The 8,504-nt window shown below is 38.7% G+C and overlaps 2 pseudogenes; one reads left to right on the top strand and one right to left on the bottom strand.

Annotated features, from left to right (window-relative positions):
• The first annotated feature begins 1,006 nt into the window (after nt 1-1,006).
• LOC111732601 lies at nt 1,007-1,125 on the top strand (annotated as a pseudogene).
• Nucleotides 1,126-1,792: 667 nt separating this feature from the next.
• LOC105307052 lies at nt 1,793-2,335 on the bottom strand (annotated as a pseudogene).
• Between the last annotated feature and the right edge of the window lie 6,169 nt (nt 2,336-8,504).

The raw sequence follows: 8,504 nt of genomic DNA, 5'->3' as shown, positions 1-8,504 counted from the left end.
TATTTTACTTAGCATAATGTCTCAAGGTTCATCCATGTTGTAACAATTTAACAAACTTCATTCCTTTTTATGGCTAAACAATATTCCACTGTATGTATATATTACATTTTGCTTATCCATTTCATCTGTTGATGGACACTTAGGCTCTTTCCACCTTTTGGCTATTGTGAATAATGCTCCTATGTACAAATATCTGTTTGAGTCCCTGATTTCGATTCTTTTGGAGTGGAATTGCTAGGTCATATGGTAGTTTTATGTTAAACCTTTTGAGAAACCGACACTGCTTTCCACAGTGGCTGCACCATTTAACATTTCCACCAGCAACACATGAGGGTTCTAATTTCTTCATATCCTCACCAACAATTATTATTATTATTTTTTTAAATTACAGCCATCCTAGTATGTGTGAGGTTGTATCTTATTGTGGCTTTAATTTGCATTTCTCTAATGGGTAATAATACGTATTTTTCGTAAGCTTATTGGCCATTCGTATATCTACTTTTGAAATATATCTATTCAATTATTTGCAGATTTTTGAGCTGGTTTGTTTGTTTTTGGTTGTTGAATAGTAGGAGTTCTTTACATATTCTGGATATTAGTGCCTTATCAGACATATGATTTGCAAATATTTACTCCCATTTAGTAGGTTGTCTTTTTGCTGTTTTGATAGTATCTTTTAATGCACACAAGTTCTTAATTTTGAAGAAATCCAATTTATTTATTTCTTTTTTTGCCCATGCTTTTGGTATCACATCCATGAAGTCATTGACAAATCAGACGGCATGAAGATTTTCTCCAGTGATTTCTTCCAAGTGTTATAGTTATAGGTCTTACATTTAGGTCTTTGATCCACTTTGAGTTAATTTTTGTATATGGTGTAAAGTAAGGGTTCAATTTTAGTCTTTTGTATGTGTATATCCAGTTTCTTCACCACTATTGGTTGCAAAGACTGTCCTTTTCCCAATAAATGGTTTCGGGACACTAGTCAAAAATCAATTCACCACGGGTCTACAGCCATGCCACCCTGAACAAGTCCAATCCCGTCTAATCTCGGAAGCTAAGCAGGGTCGGGCCTGGGTAGTACTTGGATGGTAGACTACTTAGGAAGACCAGGTGCTGTAGGAGTAAAAAAGTAAATAAATAAATAAGAGATCGTAAGCTGACAAGGTCTTTGCAATCTGTGAAGTCAACCAAGGATTGCCTTGCTTAAAAAAAAAATCAATTCACCGCATATATGAGAGTTGATGCTGTTTTGGGTGTGGGCCTTTCTCACCATCATGAAATGATTTCTGAGTTTAGTTGACTGAAGAGGGAGAAATTATGTCTACAAGGCTTGAAGATTGTTGAACAAGGCTTAAAAAGGACAACTTTACCTCTCATCTCAATATATACGGGAGATTGATTCCAAAAACATGTTCAACATGTAGCAGTTACAGTTATGAGTTTACCTTCTACATTGTGGGTGCTCAAATAAGTATTTGTTGAACAAATAGTAAAAACACTTTATTTACTTGGTAACAATATAGTGAAATGCAATTTCTATATTTAAAGATGTCTTAGTTCCTATAAAAGCAAATGGAATTCCTCGAACTAGAATCTGTGACATTTTCAAATATTCCAATGGCTTCTTAAAAGTTTTTTTTTTTTCTGCAGAAAGCTTTTTTGTTTCAATTTGGTCCAAGGCCTGGAAGAGGGCTCCAGGGTGATTAGAAGGCTGCCTAGTGGTTGCAGGAAGAGGCTCAGGCACAAGGCCAACACCAGGTGAATACAGAGGGGCCCCTCAAAGACCTCTGGGCTCCAAAGGCTCCTAGTCATGCTTGAGTGTGAGCCTTTCAAAGAGATACTTGCCCTGCCCAGCCTGGGGGCTGGCCAGCCTGCGGAGGTTAGTCAGGTGGTCGCCCATCTTCTTGATGAGTTTAACCTCCTCTTCTAGGAAGTGGCTCGCCAGGAAGTCACAGAGATGGGGGTCTGCACAGGCAGAACCCAGGGCATGAAGATCCAGAAGGGCCTGGTTCAGGTTCTTCTCCAGGGCCATGGCGACTTCCGTGGCATCATGAGTTTTACTGCATTCATCCTGGGAAGGCTTCTGCGGGTCCTGAAAGAGGGCGCAGCTGACACTCTGGTTTTGCATCTTTGAGAGATGCTCCGTGCCCTTACATTTCTCCTTGGCCAACTCACGGAATAAGTGGCCCACACCTTCCAGAGTTACATCATTAAGGTCAAAATAGAAGTGCAGAGAGAGGTAGGTGTAGGAGGCCCGCAGATGCAGATTGACCTGGTGGTTGATGGAGGCCTCCACCTCAGTGGAGTAATTTTGATGGAATTGAGAGCTCATGGTTGCTCAGCAATAAGGAATTAAGCTCAAAACATGATGTTGGCTGGTTGCCAAGGCCAAGAATGGCTGAGAAGGTTCCAAAGGATGCTACTGGAAAAGAGGTTGGAGGGTGGTTGGAGGCTGGAAAAGGGGTGTCCCTGGGTCTGTTCTGTCCAAACACTGCTGATCCTTGGGACTGCTAAGGGCACTGCCAGATAACTTCTTAACTTTAAAAGAATTTTCAGAATTTCAAAAAAGTTCAAAAAGTTATTTGATTTTTATTCTCTCTCTCTCTCTCTTTTTTTAAATAACCCTTGGCCTTTATGTTCTATAACACAGTACAGACCTAGATTTCTCTTTGATAAATGCTCTATTAATCTTTCTCACACCTAAGAAGTGAGTACATAATGACATGCAGTAAACAGATTTATTTACATTTACACTTTATAAATATGAAGTGGTAAATAGATTAAGCTGTTCATTCTCTCTCTGTGGCTATAATATGTGAAGCACTACACAAGGCAGAATGCAATGCTATATTTTAATAATTTTGCATTCCATATCAGCTATAATGACATGATTCTTGAGTGCTCAGTGGAATGGATGTGTCCCGTGCAATTGTGAAGCAGTCTTTCCTGCAAACATGTATAGCCCACTTCTTTCCACTGTGAACCTTAAGTTGTTTATAGGAACTCACTTGAGGTTGGCACTCGGTGATTTCCTATGGACAGACAGTAGGGCCTGCCTAATAGGGCCCATTTTGTGACTGACTGCTGAGCCTCCATCAGGGAAGATCGATAGTTGGCATGGCAATGAGCTCGTTTCTTCAGAAATGAGTTCCTTTTATTGAAATTTGCCAACTGTTGATCAATTCCTGATCCATATATCGAACATGACAAGCAGTTAATGAATCGCAGATCTGGTTGACTTAAATCACAACCAAAAATATGCAAGAGAATTAGGGCTGAATCTTTTTCTACTTATTTGAGCCAAGGATTCTAACATGAATAGTGGTTGGTACAGCATAAATCCCTTTATAAGGATGTAGATGTACCAAGACAGGAAAATGGAATAAAGCACACTTTCACAGTAAGTTTAAGCTTGCAGTTGGTCTTTTTTTCTCTTTGGATGCCTTAAGATATTCTGGTGATCTTATGAAAAATAGCTTTTATTTTCCAAGTTTTATGCTGAAAGACAGAGTAGACTGGACATTTCTTCCCTTTAGCTATTAATGGTACTGCCACTCTTCTCCCTGCAATTTTAGGCTGTCAGGCTCCACATGTGAAAGGAAGAGTGTGGAGAAGAGAAAGGATCCAATTATGAAGAAGAATGATCAAGACCATGGAGATAGCTTTGACTTATTCCCTTCCCATTTTCCTTTTTTCAACTTACTTTCCATTTCCTGGACTTTCAGCATCTCTCTTTGGCTGATTTTCTCCAACTCAAATAGAAGACAGATTTCTCCTGTAAGTAATGCTTTTAGTTGAGGATCCTTGGGGGTTCATCTTTCTTCCATGAACCAAGCTCATGTCACTTTAAAGAGTGAAAAAAAATGCTCCAAACTTTATTTATATTAGAGATAATGACAGTTCTGCCCTCAGTTTATTCATATATGATTTAATAAGATTTTATTTAATCTAAATCCTTGTTGTAATGACAGATTATCAGGGATCCAGGAGTCATCTTCATAACTCCCATTAGTATAGTTCAGAAACTGCCAGCTTCTTGTTCACTCATGTAACATGTAGTATGATAACTCCTCATGACAACTGTTGAGAAAGACTAGCTGGGATTCTGTGTTATTGTATGAGATCCATTTGTATAAGAATTTATTAGCATGAAAATAAGCTTCCTTCAATAATGACCCTATAGAAAGAACAGCCTCAAGAGCTTTGTCAGGAATTCAAAAAATGAATTAAAATAGACTATTTTGCATAGGGGGAATTAGACCCATGTTACTGATAAGCAATTTCATTATGTCTGATATTATCAAAATGACTGCCGGAAGAATTAAACATGAATAGCCGCAGAGTATAAGTGGTGCCTATTGGCTTCTTGAAGTGTCTGGAAACTTTAAAAAGTGCAATTGCCTGAAAGCAAAATAAAACAATGTAGGACTAATAGCTATTTCATATATGTATATGTAGGTATGTATCTATGTGTTTTGAGAAGTTTACTGAGTATTTTTTAATAGTAGTGTTCTAAGTATCACGTGTAGTAAACAGCATTTCTTAGACATTAAAAAAATCACTGAATAATTCAATTCGACTTAAAAATAAATGTTTGTTTGGCACCTGTTACAAATGAGGCAAATGGAACCAGGTCCTACAAGGCAAAGGTAACTAGTTTATAGTTTCAGAATCTAGACAATGTTGATCTAAATAGTAAAGCCACAGACTAGTAACGGCCTCATGTCCTTATAAAAATTGTGCCTTGTTAAACTAATCAGATGTCCTTTTGTGACCAAGGGCTCAGTCTGTTAGGTCAAGTGGCTATCGTGGCTGTCATCTAGCCTGAATATCTCCCGGCTTTTGATTTAGTTTATGAGGTCAGCTGGGAAGATAGATACTAACTCCGCTTCTTTGTTGGCTGCACTATGAAATGCTCAAGTATGCAAACCACTGCTATTCAATCTGGAATTTCCAAAACACAGCATAATACTTAGTACCCATGATCGTGCAATATATGTATGTAGAATTGAGAGTTTATAAATCAAGAGGAATTGATCAATGAGCCTAGGGTGAAGTGGGGGGAGCATGTGGAGTGGCAAGTGTTGATCTGATGGTTGAAGTTTCTGCTTAGTGCTGCCTGCAGTCTGTCTTTCTTAGTGACCCAGGGGGCTAGTATAGAGGACTCACTTCTATTCTCTTGAGACACCAGACTGGGTGGATAAGGCAATAGTTAAGTATTCAGTTCTGTGTGTATTTCCCTCTTCTTGCATTTGGGCTGGGGCTGGAGCTGGGACTTGATTTAACCAATAAAATGAAACAGAAAATGATACTGTGATAGTTCTGGGTCTTAAGATCTGGCTGTTTTTTGCCTTGTGTTCAAGCCTGATTTCATTTGAACATAACATGCAGTGGCTGGATTCCATTCACCTATATTTAGTCTTTATTAGTAAGAAGAAGCCTTTGAAATAGTTGCTTCTGAAATCACCAGAATTCTTCCTCTTGGAATCTCTTAATCTTGGAAAGTTTAACTTAATATCTTAAAACATGATAGGTAGCAAGAGAGAAATTCAAACATCGTTTATTCTCAGGTTCATACAACTTGGGTTTGTTTGTCTTTTTCATAATTCTTAAGTGGAACTCACATATATATAACACTAACATACCTACACACAATTAGATATTTCCTGGCACCAAACAATAGAGCCTAGAGAGTTATAGGTATTACTAAAAAGTAGTTAATATTGAATGGTGAATTTACATAAAGTGTTTTACTTTGTAGCATACCTGATCCAATTAATTATGCTATTAAAGTCGGATGAAAAAAATATCCCCATAAAAACAAGAATCCACTGTTCCTCTAAAATTGTGAATTTAAGAAGCAGTATCCAGAACGTGGTTCCATAGTGTAGTGGTTAGCACGTCTGCTTTACGTGTAGAAGGTCCTGGGTTCATAACCCAGGGGAGCCACGGTCTACGGTCATGCCACCCTGAACAAGCCCGATGTCTGATCTTGGAAGCTAAGCAGCATCGGTTCTGGTTAGTACTTGGATGGGAGACCACCTAGGAAGACCAGATACTGTAGGCATAAATAATAATAACTAATAAATAATAATAAGAAGAAGCAGTATCCAGACAAACATAATAGCTGAAAAACAAACAAGAAGTGTCTGACTTAAAGTATGTGGAATTGTAGAATAAGAGGAGTTTTTCCCAAGGAACAATCGGTTTGATTTGTAATAATAAATAAAATAAAACTAAAAGAGAGTAATTCAAGGTCAAATTTCAAATAGAAAAATGCCAAAAGAAATTGATTCAAGAATTTTCATTCATTCTTTGATTCTATTTCCTTTTCAACAAATATTTATCAAGGACCATTATGACCCAGGTACCATCCCTGCCCTCCTGGAGCTTATTAGTGAGGAGGAAAGAAACAGCAGTTAAATATTTAGTTCTGAAGTCACTGGATACATTACAATAGGAAATATGCTACCAAGGAGAGTATGGACTGCATCAACAAAGTGGAAAGAAATTTTTTCAGGAGAATTAAGTGGCTGATGTCAGTTTGGCCCAGGGGATGGAAAATCCATAAGAGAGAGATGGAAAGCAAAGAGTTACTAGGACCTAAATAGGGGGAAATAGAATGAGTACAATATGTGCTATATAAGACTCAGAATCAGTGAAGCATAAAACAAGTCAGGAAAAGAGACTAAAAGAGCGATTATATATTTGCTTACTTCTCTTACTGTAAGAGAGGTATTAATTACTGCAGAAACCAAAAATGTCACTAAAGAAGAAAGTGAGATTTCTAAGAGGTGACAGTCGTATAGCTAAAATGGGCAAGAACAAAACAATTAACAGCAGGCTGTGAAAGGATGGACTAGATGTAGACGGGAGGAAGAAGCACAGACTTTCTTAGAAGAACTCTGCGGAAGCGAGGAGTGAACTCAGGCAGGTCACCCTGTATGTGGCAATATTAAAAGGGAAAGCCAGTTCGGAACTTAGAAAAGGGGAGGAGCCTTAGTGTGAATGGGGGCCCACTACTAGGTAGGAAAGAGGAGTGCAAACTCATAAGAGTGTTTAATAGAGGAGTCAAAAATGCTTCCCACAGGAGGAAAAACTAAGAGGCCCCAAGACAATGAAGTGTCCATTTGATTTGAGCCAGAATAAACTCACCAAGTTTCTTGATTCACAGGGGGCACAGCTTTTTCATTTTCATGCCAAAAGACTATCTCCTAGGATATGGAGACCATCTGTGTCAAGGAGCAAAGTGCTTAAAGATGATTTCAATGTAAAATGTGGCGTGACGGGGGCCATATTGTCTAACACTGTCCAACTCCTTTTTTGTATTTCAACAAGTTAAGCACAAAGGAAGTAAATAACTACCAGTAACAATGAACCAGAATTCCCAGACAGCTCCAGGGGAGAGGGAGAAGGCTTTGACAGAATTAAGACAAGTCAGCATGGATGCGCACAAAGGTGTCTAAAATCAGTAAATATAGGGTTTGCAACGAGCAAAGAAAAATGACCAGCTCAATGAGAAGCCACAGCTATGGGCCCCATGCTGGCCCAGCTCCTTGCCTCTGAGAATCACAGTGGGAAGAAGAAGAAACTGTCTTCTCTGCTCACACACAGGTTATCAGTTTACACGAGTCCCTGTGTCACAAACCTCTGCAGTTGCCAAAATTAATTCTACTCAGGTCATGTCATTTTCCAGTGGTTGCTCAGCTGGGCATGGTGATACCAAATTCTTGATAAACAAACTCTTGCTTTTCATCCTGAAATACTTACAGTTGAAATGATTTGTTCGAGGCTCACTTCAAAGTAATCCAAGATTGGGGTAGAGAGAGTGAGTGAATTGGCCATGAGTTCATTGCTTTAGCTGGAGAAGGGCTCATGGATATTCTTTATACTACTCTCTACTTTTTTATGTGTTGGGTATTTTCCATTGCAAAAAGGGAAGCTCTTGTCAGTTCACCTGTCTTTATGTCAAGGACTTTCTTGATTTTTTTAATATTCTTTCCTTTCTCCCTAAGGAATATAGCCTCGTTTTCTCCCTTTTTATCTTTTCATTCAGCAAACGTCTCCAGACACTTATTTCGGGAAGACACTGTGCTGGGCTTTGAGGGGCAAGCAGATGGACCAGTTTTAGTTCTTAGTTTACAGTCTCATGAGAGAAGACAGATGGAGCTTAGACAGTGTGGCCAGGCAGGCTGGGGAAAAGGCTGGCACAAGAGGAGAGAGGAAAAACAGCTCTGGTTCATGCCCTTCGGAAGAAATTCCTGGAAGAAGGTGTATTTGAGGTGACCCTGGGAAGAATTCGACTGTGTCTAGTTTATATCTGGGCACAAGCCTTTCCTTAAAATTTACAGGGTTTGACAAGATTTAACTGGGACAAACTAGCAAATTGGCCAATAAAATATGTTCTATCCTCCTATATGGACAAATTTATCTTTATAACAATCTGAAGGTTGGGTTGGAATTTAAACTTCTTGTTCTACTCTGAATTCTGGGTTACAACA

Source organism: Pteropus vampyrus, unplaced genomic scaffold (genome assembly GCF_000151845.1).
Source record: "Pteropus vampyrus isolate Shadow unplaced genomic scaffold, Pvam_2.0 Scaffold472, whole genome shotgun sequence".
NCBI lineage: Eukaryota > Metazoa > Chordata > Mammalia > Chiroptera > Pteropodidae > Pteropus > Pteropus vampyrus.
The sequence above is the reverse complement of the archived record's forward strand: the minus strand, read 5'-3'. Positions and strand labels throughout refer to the sequence as shown.